An 18,402-nucleotide genomic window follows, 5' to 3' on the forward strand; every position below is an offset into this window, starting at 1 on the left:
GAGAAAACCAAATTACGGTCTTAATCCGACTAAAATCTGGCGTTTAACATGCAGGACCGATGAGTCATGGCACTGACAAAAGAACTCGATCAGTCAGTCCCAGAGACACAAAAGGGTTGCACTGAGGGTCGCCAAAACATTTCAGAACTTTATAAACAAGATGCATAAAATAAAGTTCGATCATATCACATCATATATCTCTTGGAAATGGTTGACTAAGTGGGTTTCCATTTAAAAACACTGTATGTTTTTATTATGACAATTCAGTTGCATTATTGTTTGTAACCTCTATATTATATATATATATATATATATATTATATTAAAAAACGAGGTTCTACCTGGTTAAATAAAGGTGACATAAAAGAATAAAATAAGAAATCTAGCACCTACGGTTGAGACTGAAAGCAGACGCTGTGCTCACACCACGACAGACTGACTCTCGTCTCCTGCATAACTCAAAGGTTTCCGTGTGTGTAACTGTGAGGCAGCTGGGGATCAAAGCACTCACCAAATGGCTTTATGTTAAGAATTATGTCTTTTCTTCTCTCTCTCTCTCTCTCTCTCTCTCTCTCTCTCTCTCTCTCTGCCTGTCGACGTGACTGACAGCTTCTAAACAAGTTCATTCAAAAGCATGTACGTGCTCCCAAATTAGACAAAGGCCCACATGTTTGCTTCGTACGGTTCTCCTACAAAACCCTTTCATATTATTATGCTACTTTTGCATTTGAACTTTGGTTTGGTAGTGTGTGTGTGTCTGTGCGTGTGTGTGTGTGTGTGAGTGTGTGTGTAAGGTCGGTGCGTTGTAAAAGTTGAACTGTGACGAGTGTGTTTTACTGCCATCATTAAAGGAGCAGTTCACTGTTAGAAGGGGGGAACTGGGGTTCTTCACAACAAAGCAGCGGGGGGTATTAGCAGCAGAGTGTTACACACACACACACATCTCTGTCTCTGTCTTTGGCTGCAACGACTCCGTGTCTGCCGTGTTGTCTGTCAGTCAGTCTGTCCGTCCATCTGTGTCTCCTGGCCTGTTGTGGTCTCCGCTTGTCTGTGGGTCAGCTTTCATCCCTGTTGTTGTTGGTGGTTTTTTTCTTCTTCACAAAAAAACCCTATTTCTTCCTTCTTTTGAAGCTTCGTTTCCTTTGTTTCCTTCCTGTGTCTTCATGTGTACCTGTCTCCTTCCCACTCTTGTTCTCTCTCTCCTTGTTTCTGCACCCCCCCCTCCCCTCCGTCTCTCCATCCACCCAAAATGTTATTTCTTCCTGTCTTTTAACGTACACCCTTCCTTGTCCCTCTTATCGCTCTCCCTTCTTGCCCTTCTCACTATTTCCATTTCCACCCTCCCTCCAACCATCCTCCTCTCAGTGGCACCTGGTGTTGAGGTGTCGCTGAGGTACAGTAGACGGCTCTTTGAAGTCCCGGGGGCCCTCAGGGCCGTGCATGTGTGTGTGTGTGTGTGTGCACCAAGTGTTGAGAAACTTTTTTTTCAGCTCCAGTCAGGATCATTTGGTGTTGCTACTGATTTGAACGTCTGGATTTGTGACATTGTTTTCTCTTTGTGCGTGTGTACGACAGTATATGTGTGTGTGTGTGTGTGTGTGTGTGGATTCATTTAACCCTTTAACACCGAGCGTATCGCAGACGACACAATTTGCAGTACCTTAATTACGCAACTATTTGTGCTATCGGAAAAATTCTGTTGTTTTTTGAAAGCTGAGAAGTTGCACGTCAAAGCCAACGCGTGGTTGTTAAGGTAATTTCACTCGCTGTTGCAGGAAGCCGGCATAACAGTTTATTTATTGGTTTATTTGGCCTAATTTTGGACAAAAGACTCAAACAAATGTTACTTTAAATGTGCTTTAAACTGTTCAAACTTCAAACTGAACACGCAAAATCTGCAAATCAGTTACTGCATGTTAAAAAACTATTTTAACATGCAGTAACTGCCAGATATTGAAAGTTATTCTGGAAAAATGGGCAAAAGCACTTACTCACAAGACATTTTCTGGCCCTTTAATGGTTAAAATAAGCAAAGAAACAAACAAACACTGGGGTGTTAAAGGGTTAAAACCCCATTACCTTCTGTAAATATCATAGCCCATACTGAATACCTTCTGGAAACTGTCTATGATGTACATTCTATTTTAACTTTTTATAGTCTTATTTGCATATTGTACTTTCTTTGGAAATGCATTGGTTTATTATTTATTATCTTTTTCTTTACTGTCTTTGCTGCTGTGACAATGTAAATGTCCCCACTGCCGGACTAATAAAGGATCTTACCTTATCTTATCTTATCTTATCTTATCTTATCTTATGAAATCAGAGCTGGACAATACTAAAAAGACTTGTCTTATTTTCTCCCTGCATGAATGTGTTACTGCATTTTCATCTTCACAAAAGCTACTTAAAAAAATCATATAAACAATTTGCCAAGGGAAGTATAAACTCAAATGATTCAGGAGAAACGTAACAATTCCACGCTGTAGATGAGGAACTTTAACTTACTGGGTTTATGGCTGACACAGTCAGGAAGAAAAAGTGTGAGGGGAGGAGCAGAGGAGGGAAACAGTGGCTCTGGCCTGAAGTTTGCTGCAGTCAGCACCGAACCTGAAGGCAGAGAGAGAGAGAGGTAAGGCACTAAAAGAATGGCAGAAAATCAGGGGAAACAGTAAAAAAAAAAAAATTAAAGAAAGAAAGAAAGAAAGAAAGAAAGAAAGAAGAAAAAAGCAACCCAGAAAGAAACAGAGGAGGAGAGAAAGAAAGAAAGAGAGAGAGAGGGAGGGATCTGTGAGTCACTGTTTAACTGTGGGCTGCTAGAAGTCTGCTACCCATGTTAAAATACCGTCTGGGCACACACACACACACACACACACACACACACACACACACACACACACACAAGTGCAGAAATCTTACCTACAACAGACACACACTCAGTCACACGCACACATATAAACACACACATTAGAAGTTTACTCAAAAATCTTGCGACTGCCTGTCTTATACGTTACTGCCCAGCAGACCAGCTAATTATTTTACCACACACGCACACACACACACACGCACCACACCGCGCGCGCACACACACACACACACGCACACACACACACACCTCTGCTGCACATTCCTCACACAGTAATGAGCTGCTATTCTACGAAGGTCAAAAAAGTAACTCTTTCCATTTAAGAAAAAAAAAAGAAAAAGCATAACTTTAAAGCAAAGGGAGGAAACGCGGACGTCGCCCGACGCGTTAGTGACTCACTCCAGTGATTAACTATTGATTATGTTTATAAAAAAAGTTGAATTGTTTAGTGGATCTGTAGCCTGTTTGGATGTAATTTGACAAAAGAGCCAAAGGTTACTGTGCTAATATGCTCAAAATAACAATGGGAATATTACGTAATCGGATTGGAACAGCTGGTATATGTTGTATACTATATTATAGATTAATTAGGGAAACATTTAGAACATTTGACCTGCTGTATGGATTATTTGAGCGATCATAACTCTTACACGTCACCCTGAGAGGAATGTAAATGCCTGGTTTTTTTTGATATTACAATGAAAAGTTGCTGAAACTCATCTTTCTGGAAAAGTCAGGACATCAATGAAGTCATTGCGTGATACAATGACTCATGGTTTCACGAATAAATACGATTACAATCCACCAAATGATGAAAATCTTTGGTACACTTATGATAGAGTGATCTTCTGACAGCTGCACAAAGCCCACATATTCAGTTTAAATAAAAACACATTTACATAATAATAATAACAATAATAATATATTTCAAACGTTACTGTTACTGTGCTGCTTTGCTGTTTATTCGCATCCAGACTCAGGGACTTTGCACTCCAGCTTCTCTGTTCATTAATTCATCACATGCTGTTATCAGGTCATTTACCGCCCGAGGCTCTTTGCTCATTTGGCAACAAATGCAGATATCAACCATTTTTCTCCATGTGTTAGTGAACACTGGCACACAAGTCAGAGAGATCGTACGCGGTTATCAGAATTAAGCAGTCGAGAGATCATTTGAGTCTTTCCTTTCCGTGTTTGTGCTTTTATGTGATCCGTGTGATATCTCATACACCTAGCATTAGCCACACTAGGTCGCTTTACGCTACATTTCCAGGCAGTTCCAGGCAGTTCCAGGCAGTTCATTGAAGCTACTGTGTTCTGCAGCTTTTCCATGACATGGTCCTGGCATGACTCGTCTAACCTCGGCACTTTTCCATTAGTGATAGTACCTGGTATTTTTTTTTTAGTGCCTGCTCTGACAAGGTTTTAAGTGAGCTGAGCTGACACTATGTGTGACGTCATCAGACTGCCGGGCCACAGGAAGATGCAGAAGTAAGACGTCCGACGCAAGAATCAAACCGAACAATGCCGAATCATCAGTTCAGATGAGTTTAAATGACTTAAAAATCCTGAAAATGTGCGTTAATCTGCAACATTTAGCACGTAAATGTCTAAATTATCAACGTTTAACAGAGGAGTCAGTGACTGTGTCAGACGCCGAGTTCAGGAAGTACTGAACGATTCTGGGAACAAATCTTTTGAATGAACTGATTCTCTAGTGGAAAAGCAGCATTTGTCCCGGTATGCAAGCCCTTGTGTTCAATTATGTTACTGCGACGTGGCAATAAGCCCCTTTTTGCCTGTTTCTGGTTCAGCCTGCATCTAATAATTAGCAAGTTCAATCTATGAACTTTAAAATATTAAATTGTGTAATGGCAGAACATTAAATGGGTCTCCTTGTCAGTCCCAAAAGTGAACCGGCCAGAATTCACGGGCAGCCCATGGCCAAGAGGAAAGGAATTGGGCTTCTAATCAGTCAAGGACTGGGATGCCCCCTGAGCAAGGCATCCAATCCCCGTTGTGCCCCTCCCCCAAGTGCTGCCCACTGCTCCTGGGTTAAATGCAAAGGTCAAATTCACTATCACTAATTGGTGAGTGTGCAAAATTAACTCATTATACTAAAGCCACTGTTTTTATTATTATTGCCGTAGAGTCTGAATCTGTTCCAGCTAAAGGTGTGCGTGCAGTAGTCATCAGTGAGATTATGCGTTAATCCAGCTATGAGCTACTTTATGTTCAGTCAGAGTCAGATTCACAAAAGCATTTGTTTTTGTCTCATGTTATTTAAACGTACCCGACTGTCAGAATCCAGAGGAATTATTCACAATCAAACCTGGGATGTTGCTGAAGAACATTTTCTAAAAGGCTCAGCGATTTTTAACACACTGAAAAAATTATGCAGCATGTAATGTTGACTTATGCTCCCGACGCCTGCTTCGCTCTACAGTACCCGGTGGAGAAAGAGGATGAGCGGGGAGAGAAAAGGTGGGGGGGGGAATGTTTGGTTCTTTTTGGGCTTCTTCTTTGTCTCCATGTGAATCCATGTGAAGCTCTGACAGAAATGTGACAGATAGCTGCAATGTCAAAAAGTGGCAGGCTCGCACGCATTCTAATTTGTCAGGTGAGGCAGTGTTTTGGTAGCGTGGGAGGTGTGGTGTGTTTTTTGTGTGCTTGTCTTCTCTGCGTACGTGTGATTGATACTGTATATGTGCATAATGCATATACACTCAGTCGGCGTCGGCGCCTCTCTGCTGTCTCTCTGAACCTTCCTGTCAGTTCAGCTTGTCAATCAAGCATCAATAAAGAGAAACTTTTTCCTTTCTCTCTCTACTCCGTATAAAATGTGTCATGCTTTTCTGCGTATAAAATGTGTCATGCTTTTCTGCAAAGAAAAAAAAGTGTGTGTGTGTGGGGGCTTGAATGGGCAGAAAAGGGAAGAAGAAGGAAACTGCAGCAAGAGTTAAATTGGGTTTTTATCAGGGAAACACTGTGCATGGGAACAGAGAGATTCCACCGCGGTAACGAGGACGATCCTTCAGGAGGGCAGATGTGAGGATTGTTTGGAGGAAAGAATAGCAGGTAGAAAAACACTGGATTCTCTCATTAAAACCATCACGGATGGAACAGCTGGCCTCAAAAATCTCCACCCATCTTCTACTGCTTCATCCTCCACATGAGGGTTGTCAATTTAGAGCGTCTTCTTTGCCTAACCCTGTGGGATTGTGGGAGGAAACGGGAGAACCTGGAGAAAACCCCACGCACATATGGAGAGAACAAGCAAACTCCATGTAGGAGTGTCCGTGTCCCGACCGGGTCGAAGGCAAGAGTGCTAACCAGCACGACTCAAAAATCAAACATGTTTACAGGGAAAACAAAAGTCTAAACTTAAAAATCAAGTCGCGCTTACGTCACTACTCGTTAGTCGGAGCTGGGAGCGACAACACCTCCGAGTTCACCGCGCTCCAGAGAATAACCGGAAAAGATCGGCATGGAAACACGTGTCTACACATAAACAGTCCCATGTGTCCTGTGTGTAAGGCTGTGAAACAAATACAACAGGAGTGCTATTAACGTTAAAGCCAGCAGTGTTTGTATGGCATCTATTTCTCCACTCTCCAGCATCAATCCATCCAAGCGAATTAGCTACTGGTTATATTCCATAACAGAGGACATCAGGGAACTGCAGATCAGACAGGAAGTTGTTTGTTTTCATTTGTGCAGTGAGCTTGTGCATAAAAACAGGAAATACACACTCTGACCATGGTTTGCCTTGGCTGCTGTAAATCAACACTATTACCTAAAGTGCATATAAAAGTTTTATTCTGAGGCTACACAAAACCGCTAATACATTTTATTTTTGAAAAAGCGATTTTACACTTAAATAAAAATATTTATGGCGCAGCAATAAACTCCTAAAGGTTGGACATGGGACCTTTAGAGGCACAGTGGTCCTTCTAAGGACAATAAATGGACAGTGTTATGTCACTTTTACGTCCACGTCATAAACGGTGACATCTACCGACACTGGCTCTCATATTTACAACGTGTGGTCAGGATGTCGACAATGCTGTCGCTGCTCTATCGAATAATATCATAAACACACAATTTTAAGAATATTTTGGTTCTGATGATTTTTGAATGTGCCCAAATGATGATGTTTATGATGTGTATGCTTACACTGTACATGTATTCAGCCTGAAACCCAGACTGACGTGTGGACATTGCCTGACAGGAGCATATACTGTAGATGGGGGCTAAATTATGAGCAGCTATACTCTAGGAAAATCCATTCAAAAATGTTATTTAATATTCACTCTCTAAAGGCATTATTGAGACAGAATAGCACTTTTATCTCCCGCTAAATGAATTAGTTTCAATTTGCATGTGGAGTGAATTGAGCTGAAAGTGCCTCATCCCCAGAGTGTCCACTAAAGCTCTGGTGTGCATGCTGATAACCAGGCTGCCAACGGAGGATTTGGGGGAGAAAAAAAACAACAAAAAAAACTTGAATCACACTTGTAATAAAACACACACAGACGAACCAATTAGTTTTTGGCTTGTTTTCCGTGTGGAGGTTCTGCACGGAATCTGTGGCAGAGGATTAAGATACAGGAATATGAGGCATGTATGACACGGATAAGAGTTTATATATATATATATATATATATATAAGTATTCTTAACATTTTATTGTTAATTTAGACATGAACTTATGTTGGCATTTAGAAACTGCATACAGCACTGAAATATGTTGAACAATATTATATTTTAATAGTAGAGCCACATGTAAAAAAAAATGTAATCTCAGAATTCTGACTGTTTTCTCAGAATTCTGACATTAATCTAAGAATTCTGACTTCAATCAAAGTCTGACTTTTTCCTCAGAATTTTGACTTTTTCTTTAATCTCGGAATTCTGACTTTAATCTAAGAATTCTGACTTTTAATGTCATAATTCTGACTGTTTTTTAATCTCAGAATTCTGACTTTAATCTAAGAATTCTGACTTTTTCTTTAATCTGACTTTAATCTAAGAAGTCTGACTTTAATCTAAGAAGTCTGACTTTTCCTCAGAATTCTGACGTGTTCTTTAATCTGAGAATTCTGACTTTTTCTTTAATCTGAGAATTCTGACTTTTTCTTTGATCTCAGAATTCTGACTTTTCTTTTTAATCTCCCTTTAATCTGATTCTGACTGTTTCTTTAATCTCAGAATTCTGACTTTTTCTTTAATCTCAAATTCAGAATTCTGACTTTTCAGAATTCTGACTTTTTCTTTAATCCCAGTATTCCGACGTGTTCTTTAATCTCAGAATTTTGACGTGTTCTTTAATCTCAGAATTCTGATGTGTTCTTTAATCTCAGAATTCTGACGTGTTCTTTAATCTCAGAATTCTGACATTTTTCTCAGAATTTGTGCTGCTTTATTTCATTTTATTTCTTTTTCACTCTTCTGTAACATTTAAACACCAAAGTTCAAGAATAAATACAAACAAAAACAGAGTTAGAGAGAATAGCCAGTTTGTTCACTCTTATACTGACTCACACATGAACCCAAACAGGAATGAAAAGAAAAGTATTTATATCCTTTCTTTGTTTCCTTTCATTTTCTTTTTTTTAATTTGAGATGAATATTTTGAGAGTGCAGTCACATGTCTGAAGTCTGAACACAGGTGTGTGTGTGTGTGTGTGTGTGTGTGCCCGGCTGTGAGTGGCACACACACACACACACACACACACACACACCTCATCTTTTCCACTGCTGCTTCCACAGATGTGATCAGACTTGAAAAAACCTGCAGCACCAGGTTTGTTTAGCGACTCAAACACAGCGTGGCTCTAATGCCGAGCTGCGAGAGACGTGGACGGACTTCTGTCTTTACATCGTCTCTGATTAAACGGAGCCAAGACGTCGACGCAAACGGCCTTCGTACGATATTAAAAAACAAAAAACTAAAATAAACCAGTGACTTGAAAGGAATGAAGGAGGAAGAAAAACAGAAAATGAGGCAGTGATATATGGTTTGTGTTTGTAGCCTCGACTCTTTAAAAGCAAAGCATTTGATAATTGATGAGTTTGTGCAGGAGAGATTTTAAGAAGAGACGGACAGAGAAATGGGCAGAGGCTTGGTGAAAGAGACATAGGAGGTGAAGATAAAGAAAGAAGCTCAGGGTTGAATACAAAGAAGGAGCTGTGTGTGTGTGTGTGTGTGTGTACACTAGGTGTGTATCTGCCGTCCCCAAGGTCCTTCTAGCTGTCTTCTCCTATTGATTAGTTCATATTGATCTGGCCTGGCACACACACACGTACACACACACACACACACACACGTAGTGTACTTTATTTAGCTGGGTTTTGACACGGAGGACATGTTAACACACATGCAAGCATTCACACACAATTACACACAAAATACTATTCTAAAATACAATCATGGTCTCTTACAATGACAATCATCCTCTATGACACACGCACACACGTTTGTGCAGCATTCAAAGTGAGGACCCTCATCGCCATAATGCATTCCCTAACTAAATCCCTTAGCCTCACCCTGTAAAACCAGGTCTTAACCCTGGAAAAGCCCTTTAAAGAGCAGCCAAAATGTCCTCACTCTGTACGGTTCATTGTGGGTTTTTTTTTTCGGTCCTCACAAAGCCACAAATACAGGAGCACACACCCTTTTCATTCAAACAGCAAACATTTACGAGTGTCTGCTCATGTGTACCGACTGTCGGGCGAATGTGGGAAAAAAACAATGAGATTAAATAGCACATTTTCTCTGTTCAATGTTTCACATTAAACTGCATCTATTAAACACTACAGAGATCAGGGTTTGTTTTTCTTAATGAAATAACAGTTAACCACATATGCTGATGAAATCAATATTTTATTTAACAATGCATGTAGATGGTCGGTGTCCCAAAGCCACAGAGGATAACCATTCAAGTCTCTTTTTTTGAGTCTTGAATCACATGTTTAATCATAAAATAAGTCTACAGCTATTTTCCAAAAGGTTTTTTTAGCTAAAATGTCACAAACAAAGGCATTTTACACTTAAAACTAAACACTAAAAAAACCCAAATGATGCTAAAATTACATAATGCTAACTGTGGAGATCGATCATGGGCAACGGTAGAAGTAATAATTAGCAGCTAGCAAACCAGACATGTATCTCTAGTGCTGGTGCAAACCAAAACAGAGCAAAAAGTAAATAAAGATGGGAAATAAATGCATGAAATGTGTGTACACAAGACTCCAAATAAATGCTAATGTAGCATGTATGCTATGTCAGCGTTGAAATTGAATATACTATCCACAAGTATGTTTGTGTAAGTGTGTCACTGTAAAATAAAAACTACTTGGTGTTTGAGTCTTTATGTACTTTAGTCAAGTGTCTTGTTTTACAGAGAAGGATCCTTGCGGTTTCCTCAACTATTCTCATACAAAACTTGACGTCTAAAAAAGACAAAAAAAGAGTCCTCTGTTGTTGTCTGTTGTGTCACGTGTGATGTCATTGTTGTACAATGTCACACTACAACGTCACGCTAGGCACAGTCGTCTTTCATACACAACGTGGGGTTAAGTGTCTTACCCAAGGACACATGGGCATGTAGACTAGTGGAGCCGGGAGACGAACCCACAACCTTCAGGTTGAAGGACGACGCCCCAAGCATTTTGAAATTGTATGATGTTCTGATAACGCTTGTATCTGTAGTCTGTAAATAACAATTAAAGAAGCAGGTTTGTGATTGTAGGGTCAGCAGTGCTGCTCTTAAGAGTGACTGGGAAAGTGCAGACTCTCTTTGTTCGAATGCAACCAAGACAACTACTTACACAGTCATGTCAAGGTGCCTTTGAGCAAGACACCTCAGCTCACCTGCGACTGCTCCTGCTGCAGCAGACTGTTTGTTCAGGACACTTCTCTGAGCTGATGGAGATTATATACAGTATATGCTTGTTCTGGCTTTGTTTGTGAAGACAGCGTCGAGAGGAAGTGATGTGACAAAGGTGAAAATAACAGTCTGGACACACACACACACACACACACACACACACACTGTCTCGCTCATCAACGGCTCATTAATGAGGAGCTTTTTACTTGTCATGAACCAGAGTGATGCATGATGGGACCTGTGGCAGGCGCCCCTGACACATATCAATATGTATACCCACAATTCTACACACCACACACACAGATACTGTCTCTCTTTTATATATATATATATATATATATATATATATATATATATATATATATATATATATATATATGTATAAAAGTCCTTCACCGGAGCTCTGTGCTACTCTTCCTTTTTTCCTCCTCTGTCTCTGATTCAGAAGAAACGTCACTGTCTGTCTCTTCCTTTCGTCTTTTGTGTGCACACGCACAACACACACACACACACACATACAGTACGTGCACATAGACACACAAATACCTGCACCCACACACACACACACACACACACAGCCTGCCTTCTACTGCTGTGATGGCTCGGAGCTGTCAAAACATCCTCGCTTTTTCTCCCTCTCTCTCACCAAAGCAGCCTGACTGAGCTTGTCTATGCAGGTTCACAGAGACTGCTGTCTATCCACTCCTCCTCCTCCTCCTCCCCCCTTCCTCTCACTCTCTCTTCCACATTTGTGTATCTTAGCATCTTGATTTTGCTTTCTCGAGCCTTTTCCCCGGCGCGCCTCGCTGTCTTTCTTTTGCCTACGCAAAGATTCGCACGCGTTGTACATTTTGAAAAATACACGTGGTTTCTGTTGATACTGCATTTTGTGTCTGCCTACGCAGATGTGTTCACACACACACACACACACACACACACAGCATGTTCAGTCCGCCCGTGTCTTATTATAGAGACATACAATTGCAGTTTGAATCATTTTACTCTTTTATCCAAATTGGCAATATAAGTTAACCCTTTAACACCTTTTTGCTTATTTTAACCACACAAAGAGCCATAAAATGAGTTGTGAGTAAGTGATTTTGCCCATTTAACAGAATAACGTTCATTATCTGGTAGTTATTTACAATTTACTGCATGTTAAAATAGTGTATTAACAATTTAAAATGAAGAACAACAAAAACTTGTACACAAACACCAGATTTTGCATGTTAAATTTGTAATTTGACGTAACATTTGTTCGAGTTTTTGTCTCAATGTCCAGAAAAATGGATAGTATGTACAGGTGTTTTTCCAACTCTCTCCTCTCTGGTGACAAAGACGCTGCAACAGCGGGAGTGAAATTACCGTAATAACCACACGTTGGCTTTGACTTCTCAGCTTTCAGAAACCGTTGGGATTTTTCCACGTAATTACGGTAACGCCTCGTCTGTTATACGCTCAGTATTCAGCACATGGTAACCTGTGTATGGATGTTTCTTTTGCACTGTACCAAAAAAATGAACTTAGCAAAGACTTATTTAGATTTGAGGATTATCTCGCAGACTTGTGTCTTTGCTAAATCGTTTCCAGTCAGCCGTGTCTTGCAAAAACGTCTTTGGAGGTAGAATTTCTCTCATAGTGTTCACTTTCCCCACAAGAAGAAATAATTCAAATCAATTCAAATGTCAAATGTAAAATCACAAGGAAATACAAAATGATGCACCTGTATGATGCAATGCATCCATCCACTGTAGCATATATTGTTAAAATGAAATCTTCCTTCCACAAAAAGTGTTCTGATTAGTTAGGATATATTTTCCTTCTCCTTCCTCTCTCTCTCTCTCCCCCTCTCACACACAAACAGACACACACGCAGAGTGCGGTGTGTTTGGCCTGCAGGGTGTGCGCAGCAGGGAGGAATCAACCGTATGGCAGACATGAGGACGGAGCCAAATCTGGCTCGTGCACATGGTGTGTGGCCACACGACCCTGTGCGTGTGTGTGTGTGTGTGTGTGTGTGGCTGAAGGCTGCTTGTGCTTCAATATACAGTATATGTCAGGGGCAGTGGTCGCCTAAAGGTGAACGTCGTTGTTTTTCACCAGACGGCTGCTGGCAAACGAAGGGAAACTTTATTCTCCTTTCCCTCTCCAGCTACTGCCGCCGTGCCCTCGAGCAAGGCACTTCAGCTGCCACTGCTTATTAAATAAATAAATGTGCAAAGCGACGTGATGCTAAGGACAAACACAAGGACAATATGGGTTCAGACAGTGGAGTATGTCTTTATAATCGAAAATACTTTGTGTGTTAGGCCAAAAATAACAATGTATTCAATTCAATGGTCAGTGGAGTTCCATTATTTTGTTCTCTTTCTGGCTTAAAAGCCATATTCTCATAAATATTAAATATACTTTAAAATGAAACTTCATTGACAAAAGTACAACAAATGTTTATCAAAATCAAAATACTGACAAATTTGTGACGGTTTTATGACGTTATTCTGTGTTACATTTTACATGTAGGAGGTTTTATTGTCATATTTTAAATTCTGGTCGTTTAGAACTCGGGAAATTGTTAAATATTTCTTTTTAAAAAAAGAAAAATCTCTTTAATTAAAGTCTTTGTCTGATGTTATTGCTTTTCCTCGTCCATTGTCTCTGTGTGTTTTACACGTGTGGATGAGGGTCACCCCTCAGTGACTGCCTTTCTGAGTATATATATATATAAAGGTTGTGTGTGTATGAAAGTAGAATGTGTGTGTATGCATGTCTAAAAAAAGATAAATATAAGATAAATACATTTCTTTATAATGACTCATTTAATAACTGGTAAAAAGGTTTCTGCTTCTATAGTCTCCTGACAATCTGTTGTGCTGTGACATTAAGCACACACATGTGTGTGTGTGTGTGTGTGTGTGTGTGTGTTGTTGAAAAACATCTCTCATGTCAGTAAAAGCCGGGCCGTGTTTCTGCATGCATGTCTATGTCCGTGTCATTGCACGCCACTTGCATGAAAACATGCATGTAATTCAATTCAATTGAACAAGCGTGTGTGTGTGTGTGTGTGTGTGTGTGTGTGTGTGTACGCCCACTGTATGTTAAGTGCTGTGTGTGTGTGTGTGAGAGAGAGAGAGAGGGAGGGTCTTGGCTCATGGTGATTTTGTCAGCGCATGAAAATCATTTATTCATGTTTCACTCACCCTGTGTGTGTGTGTGTGTGTGTGTGTGTGTGTGTGTGTGTGTGTGTGTGTAAAACAGAGCTATTTAAATATGACATGCATGGCTGAGTAGATACACTTTGCTTACATGTGTAGGGTTAGGAGGGTTACGAAGGTTAGATGACCATGTCTGCGCCTGTGCTCCCCTGTCTCGTCGCTGTCTAATATTCAATATTGATGTTTAATTAATAAGTAAATGTGAATATCTCGAATCATCTCTATTTGTTTCTTTTTTTAAAAAACGTGTCCTGAATACGCTCCATCTGTGTGTTCATCTTTTCCCTTTCACTCTTGTGCATTACCCTGCTATTCTTTCTGTGTGTGTGTGTGTGTGTGGGGGGGTGGTTGGGAGGGAGGGAGGGGAGGGGCGAGGGTTTTTAAAAATGCATATACTCTATAAGAGGGAGGAGGAAACAGAGCGTGGTGAAAAGAAAAATACAGGCCTTGTGTGTGTGTTGTGTCAGTTGCGTTGACATCCGATCTTGCTGAGTATGGTAAAGAGGAAAGTGCTGAAAGTACTCACTCTTTCTTTGTGTGTGTGTGTGTGTCCTCATTTCTATGTGGGTGGTAAGAGTGGGGCAGTAAGGGAATAGGGTGTGTGAGAGTGCACTTAGTTTGAGCGTCAGCATGCCTTCATATTTGTGTGTGTGTATTTTTGTTTCCACTGGTCAAAAAACAACAGTTTAATCCCGGGTTTAAACGAGGTTTTCACCAGTTGGAATGAGTTTAATCTGCGTTCACTCCTGGGTCAAATGACTCCAGTGCTTCTTCTTTACATCTCTTTTCGTAGATTCATTGCTGTGGTGTCGATGGTGTTGGTCTCATGACAACAGAATTAAGGAGTTTGGAGCTAAAATTCATCTGAACGACACTGAAACAAACTAATGTCACAGCGATTTTCTTCCCGACTTTCAGCCTCTTTCTTTCCCCCAGAAACTGAGAGATCGATGAGCGAAAGAAAGGTGAGATGGAACAAATGAAAACAGATCTGCCAGAAAGCAAACGAGTGGAGAGCGAGCAGGTGCAGGTGCAGGTGCAGCAACACTAACTTTACTTTGTCAAAGGGCAATTTTACAGATGGGTAAAGTCAGACAGGTGTCAGCGCAGACAATGGGTCAATCACAACAGGACTAAACTCAAGTGCACCAACACTAAGGCAGACTATGGTTTATTTTATTTTTTACCTATGACAGAAACTTTAACAAAAACCTTTGTAAAACTTCAGGAACTTTGTATGCAAGTTTGATTTCCTATAAGCTATAAGTGCAAAAATGTATAATAAACTGCTATTAGGTGTTAAAGGGTTAAAGAAAACAGAGCAAAATGCAAACAGAAAGCAAGAGCGCGCAGTGAAAAAGGACATTATGTTCATAGGTTCTGTGTGTTACTACAGCGCTGTCACAGGACTTTAATTAAAGCTCAAACTCTGCGTCCCTGCGCCGTCACACATGACCACAGCATAGACAGGCCGATTGATTGTGGTGGTAATGCTGTCCTGTCACCACATATAGCACTTGTCTACCTCCCTGACCTCCCCCCTCTCCTCCCGTACATGTGTAAATGTGACACTTGACACACGTCACCTCCCCCTTGTCTCAGCGCTCCCCTTCCTCCACCACAAAGGTCGCTGAGCCTTTGATACGACTCGTACTGCAGGAGCATCTCCCTCAGATACCGCCCAGCATGGATCACAGGTACACCACACTTTCATTTAAATGGATATAATAAAACAATAAAGCAAGGCCAAACCCTTCATTCGGCTTTGGACAAGAGCACTTTGGGTGTAACAGGAAAAAAAAAGACGATTACGGTTGTGAAATGAGTGATAATTGGCAGGACTTTAATGGAAACAGAGCTGCAATGAAGTAAATGAAAATGTCTTTTCATTTACACGATGTTAGAAAACTACCCCGACGTTCACGCTATGTCAGCCGAGATTGGCACAGCACCCACCACACAGTGAATGATGGATGGATGGAGACTAGAAAGCAAAGAAATAGAGTTTTGCACACATACACATACACACTGTAGAAAACTAAAGCCGTAGTCTATGGCTATACGCTAAGTGGCGCTATGACTCGTAGGAGGTGGACACACGTCATTCCATACATTGATTGTCCACTATGTATACTAGGACAAGGACAGTAGTCCAACTGAATGGCGTATACTGAGTTGAGCTGCGAGCGTAAAGTGAGGGAGTTATCCAATGTGAACGATCCCTGTTTTGTTGACAATTCCCTGCAACAGTCCATCTACCAATAAAACCTAACAAGGGATCGTAATAAGCTGCAGCACAGAGGAACCACTGCCGCTTCCTTTCCTGCGATCTCTCCTTACGATATGTTTCCCTCCTGCTGCTTTTATCTCATTCCCCTCTCTCTCCTTTCTTTCGGCTCCATCTCCCACAGCTGCATCATCCACGTTCCTCCCTCCATCCCTGCATTCCTCTTCCTCCTAAAAGGATTCTTGTCAGGATGAGAAAGAGGGTGATTATTTGAATGTGGGCTCTTTTTGTTTTTCCCTTTTTGTTCCACACGTGCACAAACCTTCATATGACACACAAGTGGCTATGCACACAGATAAAACAGGACAAACAGGAGAACGTCTCAGCGATCCCCCAGAGAGCGAGGTAGAGGAAGAAAACACAGATTTCCCACAGTTTGCTCCACAGTGATGCTAATAAGAGGAAAGAAATACAGACATGATGACATGAAGACAGAGACAAAATGTTCAGAAACTCCAATAACATATGAGAACTATTAGTGTATGTATATGGTCTGTTTTATTACATGTAACCACAGAGAAACTGGACAATTATCTCATGTCAGCTTTTATGCAGATGACACAGTGTTTTACATCACTGGCTCTGCTCTGTTCATTCATTCATTCATTCAGCCAGTTTACTGCCGTCAACAGGAAACTGAGTCAAAACACGCTCACTTATAGAGCGACGCAGCGCCACCGACGTAGGCGGAGTCAGACAATAAATAGATACTCGGACTCTGCAAGTTGTCCGATTGTCTCTCTTAGTCAGGCTACTGTGCAACGTACTGACTCACTATAGATGAACATGAATACATTTGCAATATTTATAACATCTTGTCTCATGATATTCATTTACAAAAGTGTTTAATGTTCTCCTCTTTCATATAAAGCGAGCTACTGCCGCAGTAATTACCGACATCCTGCGTGCAGAGCTGGATCCAGGTACACAACAAACAGCCGTCAGGATACTTTGATTTTTTCCTCTGGAGTTCAAAACTTTATCATCTGACAGTTTCCTTGCCTGTAATCATTTATTTGTTTTGGCACGTTATTGTTGGTCTTCTGACTTCCTATATTTTGTTATTTCGTGTGTATGTCACATTGTGTGGTTGTCTTTCTTTATGATTTTTGGCAGGTTTGTTTTTTTTTCACGCGCCGCAACAAAGTGAAAAGCGTGTCGTGCAAAGTTTGTTCAGGTTTTACAGAGACTCGCTCCTCACGGCACACGCTCACCACCTTGTTTTTCTGCTGCAAAATCTATGGAACCGCTGCTTTGGACATGTTGTGTCTCATGAGCTGTTGTCAATCACACAATCACGCAGGCCTTGAACTGCGAGTCGAGCGAAGGAGGAGGGAATAAAGTGAGAGAGAGAGAGCGAGAGAGAGCAAACAAGGTGAGTGGGTAGAAGCAACCATTGTAAATTATGTATCTGAGGTTGAAGATAATAACACAGGAATGTGTGGAGCACACGCACACGCACACGCACACCACACACGCACACACACACACCAAATCAAGTCTGCAAACCTGCAAATGTTAAATGACACTTAACAACTGACACATTATAACTATCAACTCATTTGTTTCTTAGAACAGAACGATGGTTCCATATGTGTCACTGATCCTTGGTTGGGAAAACGTTCCCTTCACACATCTGGAACTGTGAGCATTTACAGAGGAGGAGTGAAAGTGACGGGAGGAGGAGGAGGAGGAGGAGGAGAGGAGCGGAGCGCCTCAGGTCTTGGAAAACTCATCCATTCCCTGCATTCCTACAACATTCCAGCTCTGGGTTTACCTTGTCTACCTCTCCCAGTGCATCATCATCATCATCTCCTCCTCCTCCTCCTCCTCTCCTGCCTGGAGCTATCAGTCGGTCTGACTCCTCCTTTTGCCCTCTCCCTCCTCCCTCACTCTTTCCCAGCATGCTCCAGTAGGCCAGTGGCGGCAGGGGGCTCGCCTGAACCCCCCATCCCCAGCAGGGGACTTCAAGCTCAGCCTGGCCGGCTAGCATGGCTCCCTGGCACACCTCCAGCACACACACACACACACACACAGAGCTCTGCTTACTGCCTTTACCTGTTTTCTATCAGTCTCTCTCCTTCTTCTTCTTATTTGTCTGCTTTTTAAACATTTTCTTTCTTTGTTGTATCACTGAAATCTAAATG

General features: G+C 41.2%; 1 protein-coding gene across 2 annotated transcripts in view; it reads right to left on the bottom strand.

The window, feature by feature from the left end:
* Positions 1–18,402, bottom strand: part of wnt5b (wingless-type MMTV integration site family, member 5b) — a 74,382-nt gene that overhangs the window by 36,700 nt on the left and 19,280 nt on the right. Inside the window, exon 2 of one of the 2 annotated variants that reach the window (XM_044021719.1) lies at positions 2,508–2,609. The exons of the other annotated variant lie outside the window; for it this stretch is intronic. The gene's annotated coding sequence lies outside the window, so the exon portion shown is untranslated. The remainder of the gene's footprint in view (positions 1–2,507; positions 2,610–18,402) is intronic. 2 annotated transcript variants of the gene reach the window in all.

Source organism: Solea senegalensis, linkage group LG3, assembly GCF_019176455.1.
Source record: "Solea senegalensis isolate Sse05_10M linkage group LG3, IFAPA_SoseM_1, whole genome shotgun sequence".
Classification (NCBI taxonomy): domain Eukaryota; kingdom Metazoa; phylum Chordata; class Actinopteri; order Pleuronectiformes; family Soleidae; genus Solea; species Solea senegalensis.